We start from the raw sequence: 22,772 nt of genomic DNA, 5'->3' as shown, positions 1-22,772 counted from the left end.
CCTTGCATCCTGGAGTCTCGGTTGTGGCCGCAGAAACGCCTATCTATTCCCCTTACAATTGAATCCCCTATCACTATCGCTCTACCACTCTTTTTCCTGCCCTCCTGTGCAGCAGAGCCAGCCACGGTGCCATGAACTTGGCTGCTGCTGCCCTCCCCTGATGAGTCATCCCCCTCAGCAGTACTCAAAGCGGTGTATCTGTTTTGCAGGGGGATGACCGCAGGGGACCCCTGCACTACCTTCTTTGCACTGCTCTTCCTGCTGGTCTTCCATTCCCTAGCTGGCTGTGGACCCTTCACCTGTGGTAAGACCAACTCGCTACACGTGCTACTCACGTCATTCTCAGCATCATGGATGCTCCAGAGTGAATCCACCCTCAGCTCCAATTCCGCATCGCGGACCATCAAGAGCTGGAGGCGGATACACTTCCCGCACACGTAGTCGTCAGGGACACCGGAAGTGTCCCTGAGTTCCCACATGGTACAGGAGGAGCATATCACATGACCGAGCTCTCCTGCCATGACTTAACCCTTAGATACACTTAAATTGGCAACAACAATGCTGAAGTTTACTCACTGTTATAGAAGATAAAAAAGAAAAACTACTCACCAATCACCAGCCAATCACTTACCCCCTTGGCTGTGACGTCACCTTTCTATTTCTTTCTACTTCTTTTTTGCCTTCCTGCTATAGCTGCACAAGCCTCTCGCCGACGCTGCCCGACTCCTGATCTCTCGGCCTTTTGTAGGCCTCCACGCACCCCGGACTGTCGCCTCTCGCCGACGCTGCCCGACTCCTGATCTCTCGGCCTTTTGTAGGCCTCCACGCACCCCGGACTGTCGCCTCTCGCTGACGCTGACCGACTCCTGCACTCTCGGCCTTTTGTAGGCCTCCACGCACCCCGGACTGTCACCTCTCGCTGACGCTGCCCGACTCCTGATCTCTCGGCCTTTTGTAGGCCTCGCCTCTCCCCGGACTGTCGCCTCTCACTGACACTGCCCGACTCCTGATCTCTCGGCCTTTTGTAGGCCTCCACGCACCCCGGACTGTCACCTCTCGCTGACGCTGCCCGACTCCTGATCTCTCGGCCTTTTGTAGGCCTCGCCTCTCCCCGGACTGTCGCCTCTCGCCGACGCTGCCCGACTCCTGCACTCTCGGCCTTTTGTAGGCCTCGCCTCTCCCCGGACTGTCGCCTCTCGCCGACGCTGCCCGACTCCTGATCTCTCGGCCTTTTGTAGGCCTCGCCTCTCCCCGGACTGTCACCTCTCGCTGACGCTGCCCGACTCCTGATCTCGCGGCCTTTTGTAGGCCTCGCCTCTCCCCGGACTGTCGCCTCTCGCTGACGCTGCCCGACTCCTGCACTCTCGGCCTTTTGTAGGCCTCCACGCACCCCGGACTGTCGCCTCTCGCTGACGCTGCCCGACTCCTGATCTCTCGGCCTTTTGTAGGCCTCGCCTCTCCCCGGACTGTCGCCTCTCGCTGACGCTGCCCGACTCCTGATCTCGCGGCCTTTTGTAGGCCTCCACGCACCCCGGACTGTCGCCTCTCGCTGACGCTGCCCGACTCCTGCACTCTCGGCCTTTTGTAGGCCTCCACGCACCCCGGACTGTCGCCTCTCGCTGACGCTGCCCGACTCCTGATCTCTCGGCCTTTTGTAGGCCTCGCCTCTCCCCGGACTGTCGCCTCTCGCTGACGCTGCCCGACTCCTGATCTCGCGGCCTTTTGTAGGCCTCCACGCACCCCGGACTGTCGCCTCTCGCTGACGCTGCCCGACTCCTGATCTCACGGCCTTTTGTAGGCCTCGCCTCTCCCCGGACTGTCGCCTCTCACTGACGCTGCCCGACTCCTGCACTCACAAAGAGGATTGCTCATTTTGTTTAACATACTAATATAATTCAGTTAATTGTTGGTGATATTTTTCATACAGTTATTATCCTACCTAATCAATCATAAAAATAATTATATCAAACATGAGAGTGTTCATAGCAAAGCCTTGAATGTAATATAAAATCAATTGCCATATATTTAATGAAATATCTAGAACCATACAAGTCTGCTTCCAAAGTTAACTACATCATCAGAGTCTGTAAAATCCGGGTCATGAAGGATAAGTGAGTAGAATAGGCTACAAAACAAATTAAGTGATTATGTACGTCACTTGCAAATTAATTATGTCATGTGTATAGAATGGCATTGAATATCAATGTTCAAAGGTTTAATGCTGCAATCAAGTAGTGCAAACAACAAATAACACCATTTCAAGGTTTTGTCTGTAATCAGGGAATCATGCTCATTATTTAATTTTTACTTCACCATCAATTCATTCTGCAGTATTGATACTAACAGGTAGATCCGATGTGAGACTAGTGAGAAGTGGATGCAGCTTTAAGTCAGCTACATTGAGCCTAATGGAGCTTAAACCTTGTAAAATATATGCATATGAACTGTTACATATGTGGATGTTAATTATAAATCAGAATGGGATGATCAGCACATGAGATTGCTTTACTCCCCAGTTTTTCATTAGAGCCATAGAAATCTGCAGAGAAAACAATTAGAGCATATTTTTCAAACTTCAATAGTTTTCCTCCTTATGATTGATAAGCACTTACAAATAAATATAAAATATTAGTTGCATTGCTCCTGACGAGTTGGGCACTTGCATGGTTTGGAGGATTGGGGGACTGGGATCCTATAGCTGATATTCCTATAGCTCAGTGGAGCCGAGGAACAGTTGGGTTGTGATGGAGCATTGGATTATGGGAATATTTGGAGGGGCTGATGTGTGCAAACAGTGAGGTACTTGGGATGGGATAATTTTGATAGAACTGTTTATCCTAATTGTAATTACTCTTAAATATTATGTTAAGGCTGAGGGAGAGGGAGATTCCTCCCTGGCTATTTTTTCAGGCTGAACCAGAATAATAGCATTCTTGGTATTGTATTCAGCCCTGGGCTGAGCTTCTGACCCCATCACAAAGAGCACCTACTTCCATCTCCATAAAATTGCTTGCCTCTACCCCTGTCTCAGCACATCTGCTACTGAAATTCTCAACCATCTTATCCATGCCATATTCACCTCCAGGCTCAACTAGTGAAATGCACTCCTGGACAGCCTCTGATCCTCCAATCTGAAATCGTCAGCTCATCCAATATTCAATGCCCATATCCAAGTCCTGCTCATCCATCATTTCCATCCTTATCTCTCTGGTTCTTACGCCTCCGACTATGACCTTTTTTCCATCCCTCTTCCCTTCACCCCATCAGGGGTGTCTTCAACTATCTAGGACCCACCTTCTGAAAATCCCTCCCTAAATGTCTCTGCCTACCTCTCCTCCTTTAAGAGACTCCTGAAAACCTCTTTGATCAAGCTTTTGGCAGCCCTCCTAATATCTCCTTCTTTGGCTTGCTGTCCATTTTTTGTCTGATTACTCTTCTGTGGAGTGCCTTGAGATGTTTTTCAATGTTAAAAGCACTATCTAAATTCAAGTTGTTGATGTTTTTACAACTGAAAAGGCTTGCTCGACATCAGAGAGAATTAAGAGTCAACCACATAGTGTGGATTGGAGTCACATGCCAGCAACATCAGGTAGGAGTGACAGGTTCTCTTTTCTGAAGGACATTAGTAATCCAGTTGGATGGCTGAGACAATTCATCAACTTTCATCTTTATTGTTTATGGTGTTTGCTCAGTAATTATCAAATTTATTGAACTCAGTTTCACAACCTGCCATGGTGGGATTTGAACTCACGGACCTCTACATTACTAGTCCAATACCTTACCTGTTTGTGAAGATTCCCTTTGCTGTTCCTTTGCAATTTTGCGAGAAATGCACACAGATATTCAGAAATGCAGTCATGGTGTTTGCTACACATAGCAATCAGAGCAATTCTTACCTCCTGATTTCTTACTACAGGAATGTCCAACTTTTATGGTTTCATGGGCTGCTTTGCTGCAACTATGGAGCTTTTTGCACCACATATACAGGGCAAATGACCTAGTCTGTTTTGCCAGCAATAACTCTGGCAGGAGTTCAGCAGTATGGTTTGGTAAAAGTTGGAATACAATTCAGGTGGGATTTACAATGGGTGAGTGGCTATTCTGCTCTGCCAGGTTGTTGCCCTGGTGTTGTTGATGAAAATTTACCTTATTGACTTAAATATAAATGAGATGAAAGCCCTAGTCATGTCAAAAGGGCTCAAATCAAATGGCATTCATCCCAGCATGCTGAGACAGAGAGGAGATTTGTGAGGCAATGATAATCATTATGAGGGACTCACTGGATATTGGAGAGGCACCAGTAGATTGGAAACAGGCTAATGTGATGTCTGAATTCAAAAAGAAAGATAAAACAGAGATTAGAAGCTATTAGTCTCATTACCTTGTTATGTAGAATAATGGAAACAATTATCAAGAGTATCAGTAAAAAATAACCTAGGCAGCAGCAATCAACATGGATTGAGAAAGGAAAGATTATGCCTGACCAACCTCCTTGACTTTTTTTGAATAAGTGACATTCTAAGTGGACTTTGAGAATACTTATGACACAATGGGATTGAAATTAGTCCTCGGATCATCACCTTTTTCTCCTGCCGACGTCCAACTTCAACTCCAGTGTGTTTAGGCTTCCAAAAAGTAATTTTGACAGAGTCCAACACAAAAGGCAATTAGTTGAACTCAAAGTTGTGGGAATTCAGAATAAACCTTGGAAATGGATAAGAAACTTGCTGAAGAGTAGAAAGCAGGAGTACGATTTTTGGGCGGAGAGTAAAGCAGATTGCTGATTTGCAGTTTTGCGCTCCACCCAAGAGAAATTTCACCCCTATTTCTTCTGAGGGTTTATTGCTGTTGCTAATGCTAATCCTTATAACTGAAGGGGGAAACTAATTGAGACTCAGTAAATGCCCAAACATATTGATTGCCCAGGACGGATCAAAACACATGTCTGTATGTTTAAATGAGTTAAATGGTAGTAGAAATACTGAAAGCAATCACTTTACAAGGGCTAATAACATAGAAATCTTATGCTGAATAGTAAATAATTTGCATAAAAATGTTAAATAATTCCCTTCAAATTCTCCAAATCATGAGGCACATTTAGAAACATAGAAACATAGAAATTTACAGCACAAAAGGAGGCCATTTCAGCCCATCGTGTCCGTGCCGGCCGACAAAGAGCCGCACGGCCCTCGGTCAGCAGCCCTGAAGGTTACTGTTGTGTATGGAGAAAGAGTCAGACTGAACACTGTGAGCTCAAAGTAAAGTGTGACCGTAGTCTTTTATTGCAGGTCTCCAGAGGGAAACTCCAATCTGTGAAGCCTCCTTAAATACCTGTGCACCCAAGTGATTATGGGATCCCTTGGGACTCCAGGGGAAGAGCCAACTGGTGGCTGTACAGAGTAAATACAAGTCCACATATATAACAACACTCTGCGCCAAAGTCAATAGTGTAACTATTTACAATGTGAGTCGATCTGGGGCCCTTCTTGCCCTGGTTCATCGTCTCGGTGTGAAAGCTGGTGTTGTTGAATCATTTGTTAGGGTACCTTGCTGGACTGCTGTACAGCTGGCCTTGCTGGGCTGCCTAGTGTGTTGAGCTCTGCAGGGCTGCTGTGGATGATGGGTTCTGCTTCGTGGTCAACCGTGGTGCTGGTTGCTACTGGTGTGTGTGTCGGGGGATCAAAAAAGGTAGGGTCTGTTAAGTCCTTAACTCTTAAACATAATCACACGAGGCATGTACTGCAGACTCAGTCACTCTGTGACCTTCACCTTTATTGCCTGGACCAAGGAGTCTGGCCCTGCGAGGGACCTCCCCTTATATACCTGAATCTCCAGGTAAGGAGTATCTCCTACAGTACACTCCCTGTGGTCAAGGTGTGCATTTCTAGTAAGTATGTACAGTATGTAGTGATTACATGAGGGTTACAATTGTATAAGGGTTAGAGTAGTATGCTGGTTACATACATGACATCACCTCCCCCCTCACGTCTTTTTGACTCAAAGATTAAGTCTATCGGGTGGTCTACGCTCTCTCGTGGAGCGCCGCAGTTGAGGCTCAGGTGGCTGAGCCTTGGCATGCATCTCTGTCGCCTGAGGTGATTCCGGCCTGTCCGGGCTGGCCGCAGCGACTGTGCATGCTGGTGATTGTCCTTGTTGCTCGTCCACTGGCAGTGGTGTGGTTGACATCTCATGCTCTTCTTCATGTTCATCGGTGTCTATGCTGAACCTTTTCTTTACTTGGTCCAAGTGTTTGCGGCATATCTGCCCATTATTGAGTCTGACCACTATGACCCTGTTTCCCTCTTTACCAATTACGGTGCCCTCCAGCCACTTGGGTCCCAATGCATGGTTAAGTACAAATACCGGATCATCCATTTCTATACACCTCTCCCTTGAGTTACGATCGTGGCACTCGGTTTGGGGCTGGCACTTGCCCTCAACAATGTCTGCCAGGGTTGGGTGGATGAGGGACAGCCGCGTTTTGAGCGTACGTTTCATGAGGAGTTCCGGAACTCCCGTGAGCGAGTGCGGCCTGAACCTATCGGCCAGCAGGAGGCGCGACAGGCGGTACTGCAGAGAGGGTCCTTGAATGCGGAGCATGCCTTGCTTTATGACTTCGTCCGCACGTTACGCCTGGCCATTGGAAGCCGGCTTGAACGACGCCGTCCGAACATGTTTGATGCCATTACCCGACATAAACTCCTGGAATTCATGGCTGGTGAAACACGGGCCATTGTCGCTGACCAGAATGTCCGGTAAGCCGTGGGTCGAGAAAACCGTGCGCATGCTCTCCACGGTGATGGATGTCATGCACGAGTTTAATATGGTGCACTCGATCCATTTTGAGTGTGCATCGACAATTATCAAGAACATTTTTCCCATGAACGGGCCCGCATAGTCCAAATGAATGCGTGATCAAGGCTTGGTGGGCCAGGGCCCCGGGCTGAGCGGGGCCTCCCTGGGGGCATTGCCCAGCTGGTAACACGTTGTGCACCTGCGAACCCAGTGTTCCAGGTCTAAGTCAATCCCCGGCCACCATACATGTGACCGGGCAATGGCCTTCATTAACACGATGCCAGGGTGCTCGCTGTGGAGTTCCCTGATGAATGCTTCCCTCCCCTTCTGGGGCATGAAAACTCGGCTGCCCCATAGCAGGCAAAGGGCTTGGATGGAGAGTTCATCCATCCGTCTCTGAATCGGTCTGACTTCCTCGGGGCGCGCCCTGTGCGTGGGCGCCCAATCCCCCGTCCGGACACATTTCTTTATCATGGATAGGAGGGGGTCCCTGTTGGTCCTGAGTTTGATCTGTCGGGCTGTGATTGGGGAGCCTGCGGTGTCAAAAGCCTCAACGGCCATGACCATCTCAGCGCTTTGCTCCGCCGCCCCCTCGGTAGTGGCAAGGGGAAGCCTGCTGAGCGCGTCAGCGCAGTTTTCGGTGCCTGGCCGGTGCCGTATGGTGTAGTCATACGCAGCCAGCGTGAGAGCCCATCGCTGTATGTGAGCTAACGCATTTGCATTGACCGCCTTGCTGTCGGACAACAGAGAAGTTAACGGCTTGTGGTCCATTTCTAACTCGAACGGTCTGCCGAAAAGGTATTGGTGCATTTTTTTCACACCATAAACGCAAGCGAGTGCTTCCTTTTCGACCATGCCGTACCCACGCTCTGCCTGGGAGAGCGACCTGGAGGCATAAGCCTCCGGTTGGAGTTATCCGTCTCCATTACCCTGCTGCAACACACACTCAACCCCGTATGATGATGCATCACATGTTAAAACTAGTTTTTTACAGGGGTCATACAACGTTAACAGTTTGTTAGAACAAAGCAGGTTCCGCGCCCTGTTGAAAGCCCGTTTTTGACAGCCCCCCCAAAACCATTCGCAACCCTTACGCAGGAGCACGTGTAACGGCTCCAACAATGTGCTTAAGTTAGGCAGGAAGTTCCCAAAATAGTTCAAAAATCCCAGGAACGATCGCAACTCCGATGTGTTGCCGCGCCGGGGCGCACGACGGATCGCCTCTGTTTTGGATTCGGAAGGCCGGATCCCGTCTGCGGCAACCCTCCTGCCCAAAAACTCGACCTCTGGGGCCAAAAACACACACTTGGCCTTCTTCAGCCGCAGGCCTACCCGGTCCAGTCGGCGTAGCACCTCCTCCAGGTTGTGGAGGTGTTCCTCGGTGTCTTGACCCGTTATTAGGATGTCGTCCGGGAATGGATTTCAGCAAGCTTTCCATGTTTCTCTGAAAGATGGCGGCCGCCGAACGGATGCCAAACGGACACCTGTTGTAGATGAATAAACCCTTGTGCGTCATGATGGTGGTCAGAAGCTTGGATTCTTCATCCAGTTCCTGAGTCATGTAGGCCGAAGTGAGGTCCAGTTTAGTGAACAGCTTGCCACCTGCCAACGTGGCAGAAAGGTCCTCTGCCCTCGGGAGCGGGTATTGGTCCTGCAGGGACACCCGGTTGATGGTGGCTTTGTAGTCACCGCAGATCCTAACCGAGCCGTCCGCTTTAAGGACAGGAACAATGGGACTTGCCCAGTCACTGAATTCAACGGGCGAAATTATGCCCTCTCTGAGCAGCCTGTCCAGTTCACTCTCTATTTTCTCATGCATCACGTATGGCACCGCTCTGGCTTTGTGGTGCACTGGTCTGGCGTCCGGGGTGATGCGTATAACTACTTTTGTGCCCTTGAACGTTCCGACACCGGGTTGAAACAGTGACCCAAATTTTTGTAGTACCCGTGAGCATGAGCTTTGCTCCACAGATGAAATGGTGTACACATCCCCCCATTTCTAGTTCATTTCAGCTAGCCAGCTCCTTCCTAAAAGCGCGGGGCCATTTCCTGGAACAATCCAGAGTGGCAGCCGGTTCTGTGACCCATTGTGTGTTACCACCACATTTGCATTGGCTAGCACTGGAATGATCTCTTGGGTGTACGTCTGTAGCTGTGTATTAATTCGTTCCAGCTTGGGCCTGCTAGCTCTGTGTGGCCATAGTTTCTCAAATTGTTGTGCACTCATGAGGGACTGGCTAGCTCCCGTGTCCAGCTCCATGCACACCGGGATGCCATTCAATAAAACTTTCATCATCATGGGTGGCGTTTTGGTGTATGAGCTGTGGACGTCAACCACATGAACCCGCTGAATGTCAGCATCCATGGCTTTACCCCAGGCATTGTCCTGCACTGCAAGCCCCTCGCCTGATTCCTCTGTCTCATAGATTAGCCTTGCTACCAGCTGTTTGCAAACCCTAGCCAAATGTCCTCTGGCTTTACAATTCCGACAGATGAACTGCTGAAATTTGCAGCTTTTCGCAGAATGTCTGCCCCCCCATCTCCAGCAATGCCTCAGATCGTTGTTCACAAAAGGACTGTTAGCAGGAACTGGAGGAAACATCGAAGGCCCCACCTGCATCAACACGCACAAAGGTCTTTTTGTTTATAACAGATGCCCATTTGGAATCCGATCAGCGGCGGTGATAGTCCGGAGAAACATGGAAAGTTTACTGAAGTCGGTCCCGCACACCGTGGTCTTCCAGGACGACATCTTGGTCACAGGTCGGAACACAGTCGAGCACCTGCAGAACCTGGAAGAGGTTCTTAGTCGACTCAACCATGTGGGGCTCAGGTTAAAATGCTCGAAGTGCGTTTTCCTGGCACCTGAAAAGTGGAGTTCTTGGGAAGCAGGATTGCGGCGGACGGCATCAGGCCCATCAACGCGAAGACGGAGGCATAGGCCACAATGTGATGGAGCTGCGGTCGTTTCTGGGACTCCTGAACTACTTTGGTAACTTCTTACCGGGTCTCAGCACATGCTAGAACCACTACATGTCTTACTACGAAAAGGGGACGAATGTGTTTGGGGCAAAAGCCAAGAAAATACCTTTGTAAAAGCGAGAATATTGTTATGCTCAAACAAATTGCTTGTGTTGTATGATCCATGTAAGCGTTTGGTACTTGCATGTGATGCGTCGTCATATGGCGTCGGGTGTGTATGTAACAAGCTAATGATTTCGGGAAACTGCAAATGGTTGCTTATGCATCCAGGAGTCTGTCTAAGGCTGAGAGAGCCTACAGCATGATTGACATAGAAGCATTAACGTGTGTCTATGGGGTAAAGAAAATGCATCAATACCTGTTTGGGCTAAAATTTGAATTGGAAACTGACCAAAAGCCACTTATATCCCTGTTTTGCCAGATGGGCACTCACATTGTCCGCATACAACTATGCCATCCGCCATAGGTCAGGCACAGAAAACTGCACTGATGCTCTCAATAGGCTGCCATTGCCCACCACGGGAGTGGAAATGGCACAGCCTACAGATCTAGCCATGGTTATGGAAGCTTTTGAACAATCACCTGTCACTGCCCGGCAGATCAAAACCTGGACAAGCCAGGACCCCTTATTATCTCTAGTCAAAAGCTGTGTGCTTCATGGGAGCTGGTCCAGTGTCCCAGTGGAAATGCAGGAAGAGATTAAGTCATTCCAGTAGCACAAAGATGAAATGTCTATACAGGCAGATTGCCTTCTGTGGGGCAATCGCGTAGTGGTCCCCAAGAAGGGCAGAGACACCTTCATCAATGATCTCCACAGTACCCACCCAGGCATTGTAATGATGAAAGCGATAGCCAGATCCCACGTGTGGTGGTCCAGTATCGATGCGGACTTAGAGTCCTGCGTTCACAGATGTAATACATGCTCGCAGTTAAGCAGTGTACCCAGGGAGGCGTCGCTAAGTTTATGGCCTTGGTCCTCCAAACCGTGGTCTAAGGTACACGTCGACTGTGCAGGCCCATTCTTGGGTAAAATGTTCCAAGTGGATTGAATGTGAGATAATGTCGGCTAGCACGTCCGCTGCCACTACTGAAAGCCTTCGGGCCGTTTGCCACTCACGGCTTACCTAATGTCCTGGTGAGCGACAACGGGCCATGTTTTACCAATGCTGAGTTCAAAGAATTCATGACCCGTAATGGGATTAAACATGTCACATCTGCCCCGTTTAACGCAGCGTCCAATGGTCAGGCAGATAGACCAGTGCAAACCATCAAGCAAGGCTTGAAGAGGGTAACTGAAGGCTCACTGCAGACTCGCCTATCCCGAGTCTTGCTTAGCTACCGCACTAGACCGCACTCACTCACTGGGATCCCACCTGCTGAACTGCTCATGAAAAGAGCATTTAAGACAAGGCTCTCGTTAGTTTATCCTGATCTACATGAACAGGTAGAGAGCAGGCAGCTTCAACAAAGTGCATACCACGATAGCGCAAATGTGTCTTGCGAGATTGAAATTAATGATCCTGTATTTATATTAAATTATTGACAAGGTCCCAAGTGGCATCCCGGCACTGTCGTGGCCAAAAAGGGGGGCAGGGTGTTTCGGGTCAAACTTTCAAAGGGACTCATTCACTGGAAACACTTGGACCAAATCAAACTCAGATTCATGGACCATCCTGAGCAACCCACCTTGGACTCTGTCATGTATGTAACCAGCATACTACTGTAACCTTTATACAATTGTAACCCTCATGTAACCACTACGTACTGTACATACTTACTAGAAATGCACACCTTGACCACAGGGAGTGTACTGTAGGAGATACTCCTTACCTGGAGATTCAGGTATATAAGGGAAGGTCCCTCGCAGGGCCAGCACTCCTTGGTCCAGGCAATAAAGGTGAAGGTCACAAAGTGACTGTGTCTGCAGTACATGCCTCGTGTGATTATGTTTAAGAGTTAAGGACTCAACACCTGGCGACGGGAAATGGGAATCACTGAACCCAGAGGCTGGCCACCAGTAGCTCAGAGGAACGTTACTGTGTGGGTGAATACTGGGACAATTTTGCGGAGAGGCTCCAGCAGACCATTGTCACGAAGGACTGGCTGGGCGAGGATGCGGCTGACAAGCGGAGGGCGCATCTACTAACAAGCTGCGGGACAAGAACATATGCGCTGATGAAGGACCTGCTCGCACCCCACAAACCGGCCGACAAATCTTTTGAAGAGCTCAGCCAGCTGATCAGCGAACACTTAAAACCGGCGAGCAGCATACACATGGCCCGGCATCGGTTCCACACACACCGACATCGGGAAGGGCAAAACATCTTGGACTTCGTGGCAGACTTGCGGCGCATGGGATTTTTTCATTGAGGGCATTAGCCATGCCGGGATCTTCAGGAAGCTCATAGAGACCAAGGACTTAACTCTAGAAGGGGCAGCATTGATAGCTCAAACTTTCATAGACGGGGAAGAAGAGACCAAGCTAATTTACGCGAGTAGTCCTGGGTCCAATGTGGCGACGGACCAAGGAATTAACGTGATAAACGCGGCTCAAGATCTCGCAGTCAGGCAAAGGCATTTTGAAACTGCAGCAGTCAGACAAAGGCATTTTGTAACTGCCCAAGCTGAAACCGACTCTAAGGTGGGTCCCCGACAGGGACAATGGAGAGGGGAGCGGCAATTCACGCCATCAAGGGGACCATTAACACCCACCATCAGAGTGTTTAGAAACAACCAAGGGAACAATCAGTCATGTAGGCTGAAGTCAGATCCAGCTTCGTGAACGTCTTTCCTCCCGCCAGCATTGCAAAGAAGTCATCGGCCTTTGGTAGTGGGTATTGATCCTGTAGGGAGAAATGATTGATAGTTACTTTGTAATCGCCACAGATTCTGACGGTGCCGTCTCCCTTAAGGACTGGGACAATAGGACTGGCCCACTCGCTGAACTCGATCGGTGAAATGATGCCCTCTCTTTGCAGCCGGTCTAGCTCGATCTCTACCCTTTCTCTCATCATGTACGGTACTGCTCTCGTCTTGTGATGGATGGATCGCGCCCCCGGAATTAGGTGGATCTGCACTTTTGCTCCTTGGAATTTCCTGATGCCTGGTTCAAACAACGAAGGAAATTTGTTTATTCCTGGGCATACGAGATGTCATCAGCGAGCAATAGCGCTCGGACGTCGTCCCAGTTTCAGCGTATTTTTCCCAGCCAGCTCCTGCCGAGCAGCGTGGGACCTTCGCCCGGTACCACCCAGAGTGGTAGCTTGTGCACTGCTCCATCATAGGAGACCTTTACGGTAGCACTGCCGATTACAAGAATCAATTATTTTGTGAATACTTAGTTTTGTGCAAACTGGAATTATGACTGGCCTTGAGACCTTGTTGCACCACAACCTTTCGAAAGTCTTTCTGCCCATGATGGACTGGCTCGCGCCCGTGTTGTAAGGTTCGACAATCCACGGCCGCATTTTCTTTTGGAACACCCCGAGGACAAGAAAACTAATATGGGATCGTCCTATACATTTAAATGAACATTTTTGGCCAAGTAAAATCCTCAGACCAGGCAGGCTGGGAAACGTGTGGGCGGATACAGACATTGTGGAGTCTGGCTCACAGCGAGACAGAGGCACTAGCCAATGGGGGAAAAGTGCATTCTGGCAGGCCAATCAGGGGTCGAGTCGGGCCTGAAGCGGGGAAATCATCAACTAATGGGGACTTCCTGGCCCAGTTTGGAAATATGACTCACCCCTAATCAAATTATGAATGTGGACCATCATCTACCTGATTAATATGGACAGTGGACAATCGTCCTGAGATCACTGCGGTGATGGCCCATCAAAGGGGAGGCCCAAACCGATTAACTCCCAGGACTGTTACAAAGGACCAGCAGACTTTGAGGCACCAATGTGCACTGAAACAATACCCCTGTCCTCACACCTACCTGTACCTGTGACATCTTCTGATTAAATATTCAAAGCTATCTCCCCACCCAAACTGAGTTTGGGTGCGAAAAGGCCAGAACTAAATTGGATACAAATATAGGAGCTACGGAACCACCGAAGTAAAGGGGAGAAGCAGCTGGAGCAGTCGGAGAAGGAGTCGAGGAGCAGTAGCAGTCACAGACAGACACCGAGAGAGAACGGAGACGGACTGTTACCGGCTGGGAAACCTACCATCGAACGGGCCCTGGACTCGACTTGTGTGCAGAATATACAACCCAACTACCGAGAGGCCCAACATCATCTCAAGAAGCCGAGCCGCACACCGAACAACGCTCCGAGGCCAACCAGCTGAAGAACCGGAGACCGAAGTAACTGGGAGAGGCAACATTCACTCCAGCTACCCCGTAAACCAACCATCCTAAGGCTAAAAAAACAATAATTGTTAAAAGGGATCGTAAGTATTATCCTGGGGTTTCTTTTCTCAGCTGTCAGCCTCGGTCAGTCAGGTAAAAAGGGGGGTGGAGGTGGTGTTGGAAATGTCTTGTAAAGATAAAATTGTGTAAGGTTTTCGTTGTGTCCATTTCTTCCCATAGATTTTCATAGTTTATAAGTGTGTGTCAGATATGTGTTTTGATGAAGTTTGACCTTGTTGGAAACTTACCGTGGTTAATAAATTGGACTTACACGTTTTTTTTTTCTTTCCAAGGACCACTTGTCTCTGAGTGTTTTGTTTTCCCTTGTGGAAGCTCATAATCCACCAAAATTCTGAGTTTAGAACCAGATAGGGATGCTGGGGGGTTCGAAACCGCCAGTTTAGTGGTCAGCGAGCCATAAGCTGCTGGACCGTCCCCTAGAAGGGACAGAGAGGCCCAATACGCCAACAGCCACCAAAGACCCCCGTAATTGGGCAGAGCAAAAACCCCCTACAGTGTCCAGCTCCATTGACACCAGAAGTCCATTTAGTTCAACATTCAGCATTATCGGGGGACTATTCATGGTGAATGTGTGCACTCCATGTACCTCTGCCTCCTCGATCTGAGGCTCTGGTTCGTTGTGATCCTCCATGGATCTGTCCTCCTCTGCAACATGGTGGTTTGCAGGTTTAACAGGATTTGCAGCTCGCCTGCACACTCGTTGGAGGTGTCCCATTGTTCCACAGCCCTTGCAAACGTACCCTTTGAATCGGCATGAATGGAAATGATGATCACCTCCGCAGCACCAACAAGGTGTTAATGGCCTTGCATTCATCACCCTTGATAGTAGACTCTGAGTCATCTGCGGTTGTGCAGCTGCAGGTATGTGTGACCTGCCCTGTATGTTACAATTCGAAAACAACATCACTTTGTTCACAGTACTTGTAGCAGCACTTGTGTGCTGAGAGATTTGCTTCGTATTGTCACTGGTGGCAATGAACGCCTGGGCTATCGCTATGGCCTTACTCAAGGTTGGGGTCTCTACAGTCAAAAGTTTGCGAAGTATGGTTTCGTGGTCAATGCCAATTACGAAAAAGTCTCTGAGCAGGTGCTCCAAATGTCCTTCAAATTCGCAATGTCCTGCAAGGTGTCTTAGCTCGGCGAAATAACTCACCATTTCCTGGCCTTCAGACCTTTTGTCGGTGTAGAACCGGTACCTCGCCATCAGAACGCTTTCCTTCAAATGCTCTCGGACCAGTGTGCTCAAATCGTCGTACGATTTCTCCGTGGGTTTTGCTGGAGTGAGCAGATTCTTCATGAGGCCATACGTTAGTGCCCCACAGACGGTGAGGAGGATCGCCCTTCGTTTGGCAGTGCTCTCTTCCCCATCTAGCTCGTTGGCCACGAGGTATTGGTCGAGTTGTTTCACAAAAGCTTCCCAATCATCTCCCACCGAAAATTTCTCCAGGATGCCCACTGTTCTCTGCATCATTGGATTCGCTACCTGTATCTCGTCGCCAGTTGTTGTGTATGGAGAAAGAGTCAGACTGAACATTGTGAGCTCAAAATAAAGTGTGACCGTAGTCTTTTATTACAGAGTGCCTCTCCAACTTGTGAAGCCTCCTTAAATACCTGGGATTATGGGATCCCTTGGGACTCCAGGGGATGAGCCCTCTGTTGGCAGTAAATACAAGTCCACATATTTAACAGTTACTTATAAATCTATGAACAATGAACAATGGCGGAAAGGTAAAGAGCACCTAGCCCAACCAGTCTGCACCACACAACTGCGACACCCCTTACACTGTAACATTCAACACTGCACCCCAACCGGAGCCATGTGATCTCCTGGGAGAGGCAAAAACCCAATAAAAACCCATGCCAATTTAGGGAAGAAAATGTGGGAAAATTTCTCTTTGACCCATCCAGGTGATCGAAACTAGTCTAGGAGATCATACTGGCCACGTTCGATTTCCTGCAGTACTTACCATTATATCTGTGCCGGCCAACAAGAGGTTATCCAGGCTAATCCCAATTACCAGCTCTAGGTCCATAACTCTGCAGGTTACGGCACTTTAAATGCACATCCAACCATCCCTTAAAAGTGGTGAGTTTTTCTGCATCCACCACTCTTCCAGGTAGTGAGTTCCAGATCCCCACCAACCTCTGCGTAAAGAAGCCCCCCCCCTCAAATCCCCTCTAAACATTCCACCAACCACCTTAAAACTATGCCCCCTCATAATAGACCCCTTCACCAATAGAAATAGACCCTTATTATCCACTATGTCCAGGCCGCTCAATATTTTGTATACCTCAATGAGGTCTCCTCTCAACCTCCTCTGTTCCAATGAGAACAAACCCAGTCTATCCAATCTGTCCTCATAACTAAGATTCTCCATTCCAAGCAACATCCAAATAAATCTCCTCTGCACCCTCTCTAGTGCAATCACATCCTTCCTATAATACGGCGACCAGAACTGCACCCAGTACTCCAGTTATGGCCTAACCAAAGTTTTATACAATTTAAGCATAACCTCCCTGATCATATTCTATGCCTAGGCCTTCTTAACCACCTTATCCACATGGCCTGCTACTTTCAGGGATCTGTGGACAAGCACTCCAAGGTCCCTTTGTTCATCTACACTATTAAGTGGCCTACTGCTTAATGTGTATACCCTTTCCTCATTAGCCTTCCCAAAGTGCATTACCTCACACTTCTCTGAATTAAATTCCATTTGCCACTGTTCTGCCCACCTGACCAATAGATTGATATCCTCCTGCAGCCCATGACTTTCCTCTTCATTATCAACCACACAGCCAATTTTAGTGTTGTCTGCAAACTTCTTAATTATACTCCCTATATTCAAATCTAAATCATTGATATATACCACAAAAAGCAAGGGACCCAGTACTGAGCCCTGCGGAATCCCACTGGAAACATTCTTCCAGTCACAAAAACATCCATAAACCATTACCCTTTGCTTCCTACCTCTAAGCCAATTTTGGATCCAACTTGCCACTTTGCCTTGGATCCCATGGGCTTTAACCTTTGTGACCAGTCTACCATGTGGGACCTTATCAAAAGCTTTGCTAAAGTCCATATATATTATATCGTACACACTACCCTCATTGACCCTCTTGGTTTCCTCCTCAAAAAATTCAATCCGTTTAGCCAGACATGATCTTCCCTTAACAAATCCGTGCTGACTGTCCCTAATTAATCCTTGTCTTTTCAAATGCAGATTTATCGTGTCTTTCAGGATTTTTTCCAATAATTTTCCCACCACTGAGGTTAGCCTGACAGGCCTGTAATTACTTGGCCTATCCCTTTCACCCATCTTAAACAAGGGTATTACATTAGCAATCATCCAATTCTCTGGCACCATGCCCAGATTCAAAGAGAACTGGAAAATGATGGTCAAGGCCTCTGCTATTTCGTCTTTTACTTCGCTCAACAGCCTGGGATGCATTTCATCTGGGCTAGGGAACTTATCTACTTTCAAAGCTGCTAAACCCCTTAATACTTCCTTTCTCACTATATTTATTTCATCCAGAATATCACACTCCTCCTCGATAGCAGTATCTGCATTGTCCCTTTCCTTTGTGAAAATAGATGCAAAGTATTCATTAAGAACCTTACCAACATCTTCTGCTTCCACACAAAGATTACCCTCATGGTCTCTAATAGGCCCTACCCTTTCTTTAGTTACCCTCTTAATATATTTATAGAACATCTTAGGGTTTTCCTTAATTTTACGAACCAAAAATTTTTCATGCTCTCTCTTAGCATTCTTAATATCCTTTTTAATTTTGCCTCTTAACTTTCTATATTCCTCTTAAGATTCTATAGTATTTAGCCATTGGTATATGACATAAGCGTCCCTTTTTTTCTTTATCCTCCACTATAAGTCCCTAGACATTCAGGGGGCTCTAGAATTATGATTCCCATCCTTTTTCTTTAAGGGCACATGTTTGGCCTGAGCCTTCCGGATCTCCTCCTTGAATAGCTGTTTCCAGTCCACTGTGGCCAAATCACTCCTTAACTTAGCAAAATTAGCTTTTCCCTAATTCGGGACTTTTATTCCAGGCCTATCCTTGTCCTTATCTGTTGTGTATGCAATAACTGTTAGACTGAGTACTGTTTAACTCCAAGAGGTATGACCTTGGCTCTGCTTTATTAAGGCCCAAAGTGACCAATATACAAAATGGCTGGCCGATTATACTTGGGCTGCACAAATGTGCGTGCAGCCCAATGGCCTCCAATAGTAATACCATCTAGTGGCTAGTGATCCCAAAAGTACATACATGACAATACCCCCCTCTGAGATATTAACACAGTCTTTTACAAATTGAGACGGTCCGGTGTTTTACGCTCCCGGGCTGACCATCTCAGTTCAACTCCAGCCTTGGGTGAGTGTTTAGAGTCTGTTGTGACTGGTGGCTGGGTGGCTGACCTGGTGGGACTGGCAATGGCCATGTCAGGGATTGAAAGTCCATTTTCATCGAACATGTCAGCGATTGAAAGTCCCGATTTACTGATGACCACTGAGTCCTCTGATGACTGGGGGTAGGTTGGTTGGTCGTCGATTGTCTCTTCCTCCGACTATTCCGGTTCGTCTGTGTGCCTCAGCTTTGGCTGATCCATATGTTTCCTGAATGTTTGCCCATTTCTGAGCTTGACAATAAATACTCTTGGCCATGACAATACCAGCGATCCACTTGGGATCCCGACCATAATTCAGAACAGATACAGGATCATTTACAGAAATATCACGTGACACAACTATGCGATCGTGATACCCTTGCTGATTTTGTCTTCTATATTCAACATGATTATTCAAGTCAGGGTGTACAAAAGATAGCTTGCTCTTAAGACCTCTCTTCATCATTAGTTCAACAGGCGAGACCCCGGTAAGCATGTGTGGTCTTGTCCTGTAACGAAGCATTATGCATGACAGGTGGGTCTGCTGTGACCCTTGGGTTACTCGCTTCATACTCTGCTTTATGATTTGGACAGCACATTCTGCTTGCCCATTGGATGCAGGTTTGAACGGTGCTGACCATACATGTTTGATACCATTGAATTTCATGAACTCTTGAAACTCCTGACTGGTGAAGTACGAACCATTGTCGCTAACAACGATGTCAGGCAGACCATGTGTTGCAAACATGACACTGAGATTCTCAATGGTAGCTATGGATGACATGATTATACACTCCATCCACTTCGAATATGCATTCACCACAACTAAAAACATCTTCCCCAGGAAGGGACCTGCAAAGTCTATGTGGATCCTGGACCAAGGTTTGGACGGCCACGACCACAGACTCAGCAGCAATTCTGCTGGTGCTTTGCTGAGCTGCATGCAAGTGTTGCACTGATGCACACATGATTCCAGCTCAGAGTCAATTCCCAGCCACCATACATGGGACCTGGCGATGGCTTTCATCATTACAATGCCGGGATGTGTGCTATGTAACTCACGTACAAATTTCTCTCTCCCTTTCTTGGGCATAACACGATTGCCCCACAGTATACAATCCGACTGAATAGACAGTTCGTCTTTGCGATGAATGTAAGGCTTGGTCTCCTCACACATTTGCTTGGGTATGGCAGACCAATCACCTTTGAGGATGCAACTCTTCACCACCAATAAAATCGGGTCCTGGCTCGTCCACATCTTAACTTGTTGAGCCGTGACAGGGGTTCCTTCACTCTCAAAAGCATCCATAACTAACAATAGGTCCGCCGGTTGTGGCGTTTCCACCTCTGGTGTGGGCAACGGCAGATGGCTCAAAGCATCGGCACAATTCTTGGTGCCAGGTCGATGGCGAATGACATACTCATAAGCGGATAATGTCAGCGCCCACCTCTGGATGCAGGATGTAGCACTGGTATTGATACCTTTGTTTTCAGAGAACAGTGAAATGAGCGGCTTGTGATCTGTGTCCAGTTCAAACCGAAGACCAAACAGCTACTGATGCATCTTTTTAACCCCATACACCCAGGCTAGTGCTTCTTTCTCTACCATGCTGTTGGCTCTTTCCGCTTTAGACAAACCTTTTGAAGCATACGCGACTGGTTGAAGTTTACCCGACTCATTAGCTTGTTGGAGTACGCAACCAATTCCATATGACGAAGCATCACAGGCAAATACTAAACATTTACATGAGTCATAATGTACCAGCAGCTTGTTAGAGCAAAGCAGATTAGTGGCTTTCTCAAAAGCTCTGTCTTGAGATGCACCGCCTTTTCTTTGCAGCATGTGCGGTGGTTCTAATAAGGTGCTCAATTTAGGTAGGAAGTTACTGAAGTAGTTGAGTAGGAACAAACATAGCTCCGTAACATTTTGCGTCTTGGGTACATTCTTGATGGTCTTGGTTTTCATGACCGTGGGCCTGATGCTGTCAACAGTAATTTTCTTCCCAGGAATTTGATCTCTGGTGCCATGAAGATGCACTTCGAGCATTTCAGTCTGAGTCCCACTTTGTCCAGATGATGTAGAACCTCTTCCAGGTTGTTCAGATGTTTCTCGATGTTATATATGTAAACCTGTAAATACCTTGTTTATCCACCAGAGGGCTCATCCCCTGAAGTCCCAAGGGATCCCACAATCCCTTGGGAGCACCTGTATTTAAGGAGGCCTCACAGACTGGAGAGGCACTCTGGAGACCTGAAATAAAAGACTAAGGTCACACTTTACTTTGAGCTCACAATATCTGGTCAGACTCTTTATTCATACACCACAACTGGTGATGAGATACAGAGGACGAACCCCACTGCAAAGATGCAGAGAACTGTGGGCATCCTGAAGAAATTCTTGGAGGGAGATGAGCAACTCGACCAATATGTCGTGGCCAACGAGCTGGAAGGAGAAGCGAACACTGCCAAACAAAGGGCGATTCTCCTCACCGTCTGCGGGGCACCAACTTATGGCCTCATGAAAAATCTCTTGCTCCAGCGAAACCCACAGAGAAATCGTACGATGATTTGTGCACTCACTGGTCCAGGAGCATCTTAACCCGAAGGAAAGCGTTCTGATGGCGAGGTACCGGTTCTACACGTGCAAGAGGTCTGAAGGCCAGGAAGTGGTGAGCTATGTCGCTGAGCTAAGATGCCTTGCAGGACATTGCGAATTTGAAGGACATTTTGGAGCACATGCTCAGGGACTTCTTTGTACTTGGCATTGGCCATGAAGTAATACTTCGCAAACTTTTGACTGTAGTGAACCCAACCTTGAGTAAAGCCATAGCGATAGCCCAGGCTCATCGGTTCATCGCCACCAGTGACAATACTATGCAAATCTCTCAGCACACAAGTGCTGCTACAAGTACTGTGAACAAAGTAATGTTGTTTTCAAATCATAATGTACAGGGCAGGCCTCACATGCCTGCAGCTGTACGTCCGCAGATGTCTTAAAGTCCACCATCAAGGGTGATGAATGCTAGGCCATTAACACCTTGTTGGTTCTGCGGGGGTGATCATTGTTTCTATTTATGCCACTTCAAATTTACGTTTTCAAGGGCTGTGGAACAATGGGACATCTCCAACATATGTGCAGGCGAGCTGCAAACCCTGCTAATCCTGCAAACCACCATGTTGCAGAAGAGGACAGATCCACGGCGGATCATGATGAACCAGAGCCTCAGACCAAGGAGACAGTGGTATATGGGGTGCACATATTTATCACAAAGTGTCCCCCGATAATGCTGAAGGTTGAACTAAATGGACTCCTGGTGTCAATGGATCTGGACACGGGCACGAGCCAGTTCATTATGAGCAAAAAGACTTTTGATAAATTGTGGTGCAGCAAGGCCACAAGGCCAGTCCTGACTCCCATTTGCACTAAACTGAGAACTTATACAAAGGAACTGATTCCCGTAATCAGCAGTCCGTCTGTAAAAGTCTCCTACAATGGAGCGGTGCAAAAGTTACCACTCTGGGTGGTACCAGGCGATGGCCCCACGCTGCTCGGCAGGAGCTGGCTGGGGAAGATACGCTGGAACTGGAATGACGTCCGAGCGCTCTCACCCATTGACGACACTTAGTGTGCCCAGGTCCTAACAAGTTCCCTTCGCTGTTCGAACCAGGCATTGGGAAGTTCCAAGGAGCAAAAGTGCAGATTCACCTAATTCCGGGGGCGCGACCCATCCATCACAAGACGAGATCAGTACCGTACATGATAAGAGGGTGGAGATCGAGCGAAGGGAACTTGTTTAGGACCTGGGCACACTAAGTGTCGTCGATGGGTGAGAGCACTCGGATGTCGTCCCAGTTCCATCGTATCTTCCCCAGCCAGCTCCTGCCGAGCAGCGTGGGGCCATCGCCCGGTACCACCCAGAGTGCTAACTTGTCCACCGCTCCATTGTAGGAGACCTTTACAGTTGGACTGCCGATTACAGAATCAGTTCCTTTGTATAAGTTCTCAGTTCAGTGCGAATGGGAGTCAGGACTGGCCTTGTGGCCTTGCTGTACCACAATTTATCAAAAGTCTTTTGGCTCATAATGGACTGGCTCGCACCTGTGTCCAGCTCCATTGACACCAGGAGTCCATTTAATTCAACCTTCAGCCTTATCGGGGGACGCTTTGTGGTAAATATGTGCACCCCATAATACCTCTGTCTCCTTGGTCTGAGGCTC

Source organism: Pristiophorus japonicus, chromosome 5, assembly GCF_044704955.1.
Source record: "Pristiophorus japonicus isolate sPriJap1 chromosome 5, sPriJap1.hap1, whole genome shotgun sequence".
Taxonomy (NCBI): Eukaryota; Metazoa; Chordata; class Chondrichthyes; family Pristiophoridae; genus Pristiophorus; species Pristiophorus japonicus.
Note: the sequence above shows the minus strand (reverse complement) of the source record.